Consider the following 1979-nt stretch of genomic DNA (forward strand, 5'->3'; position numbering starts at 1 on the left):
ATAGTTGATAATCGAAAAAATCAACAAAGAGGATCTGCATGAAGTAGATCAACTGGAAGAAACCATAAGAGGAAACAAGGGATTTAGAAGTACAGACCAAAACCAGCTCGATACAACAAAAAGAATTAAGATTAAAGACATCACAGCCCAAGTGTTTGGACGATATTATCGAAGTGGAGATACAACCGGAATTCTCAAATGGACATACGAAGACGACAAAGTGGTTCTAGCAAAAATCAACATCAGCACAGAGCTAGCAATCCAGGACAAGAAATACGAAAGCAAAAAAGGATGGAAAGAATTGGTTCCAAAAGAATATCACCAATTCACAAATCTATTCCAAGAAGAGGAAGCTACAGAGCTACAACCTCGAAGAGCAGGAATCGACCACGAAATTCAGCTGGACAAAGACGAAAAAAGCGGGAAAGACAAAAGAGATTCCCTACAAGAAGTTATACCCTATAGGAGAAGCAGAGCTCGAAGATCTTAGGAAGTACATCGAGCAAAACCTAAAGAGAGGATGGATCAGAGACTCTTTCTCGTCAGGAGGATCCCCAATACTATTTGTTAAAAAGAAAGACGGAAAAATGAGACTCTGGGTAGACTACAGAGCCCTCAATTCGGTTACCATAAAGGACCGATATCCACTACCCTTGATTGGGGAAGCACTGGACAGACTACGATCAGCAAAATACTTCACCAAACTCGACATCAAAGACGCATACCACAATATACGCATCAAGGCAGGAGGCGAATGGAAGACTACATTCGCCTCAAGATATGGAATGTTCGAATACTTGGTTATGCCCTTTGGGCTAAACAATGTACCGTCTTCATTCCAGAGATGGATCAACAAGGTACTTAATAAGTATCTCGAGATATGTTGCATCGTATACTTGGACGATGTACTCATATACTCAGAAAACATACAACAACACCAACAAGATATCAGCAATACCATGGCGGCAATACAAGGATCAGGAATAAAGATCAAACCAACAAAATGCGAATTGCATAAGGAAGAAACAGAATACCTTGGATTTATCATCAATTGAAATGGGGTCAAGGTCGACCCTGTTAAAATAGCAGCCATATGTGATTGGGCCAAACCAAACAACAAGACAGATGTTCAATGCTTTATGGAATTCTGCAACTTTTATCGAAGGTTCATAGAGGGGTTTAGCAGGCTTGTAAAACCACTCTATAACCTAATGAAAAAAGAGAAGAAATGGGAATGGGGAGAAACGGAAGAAAAAGCATATGATGCAATATGAACGCATCTAACATCGGCACCCATATTGGTCCATTTCAACCCAAACCGAAGGACAATAATCGAGACGGACGCCTCAAAATATGTATACTGAGGCATACTATCGCAACAATGCGACGATGGAAAATGGAGGCCAGTGTCCTATCGATCCAAGACAATGACCCCCGCGGAGTGCAACTACGATGTTGCAAACAAAGAACTATTAGCAATAGTTCAAGCATTAAAAGAATGGAGAAGATACATTTCGAACAACGACCATCCAGTTCGAGTTCTAACCGACCACAAGAACCTGGTGCTGTTCATGACTACGAAAGAACTGAACGACCGCCAGATAAGATAGATGGAACACCTCAGCAAATACAACTTCAAAATCGAATACCGACCAGGCAAAGAGAGTGGAAAACCAGATGCTCTCACAAGGATTGCAAGCGACAAACCACAAACAAAAGAAGACGAAAGAATCAAACAAAAAACACGAACGCTATTACCAAAAACCTACTTTGAGGCAATGGAGGCTATCCAATTCACATCAATGGAGGAAAGAGGAATCGAGAACGCAAACGAGAAAGACAAAACAATTCAGACAATAAGAGAAGCCTTGGAGGAAGGAAAAAAAGAGATGAAAGGAATTGCTCTGGGTTTATGCCAATGGAAAGATAGAAATATGTGGTACGATGGAAAACAATAGATCCCGGAAGAAGAGAAGATA

This window comes from Tuber melanosporum (assembly GCF_000151645.1).
Source record: "Tuber melanosporum whole genome shotgun sequence assembly, scaffold_206, strain Mel28".
Taxonomy (NCBI): Eukaryota; Fungi; Ascomycota; class Pezizomycetes; order Pezizales; family Tuberaceae; genus Tuber; species Tuber melanosporum.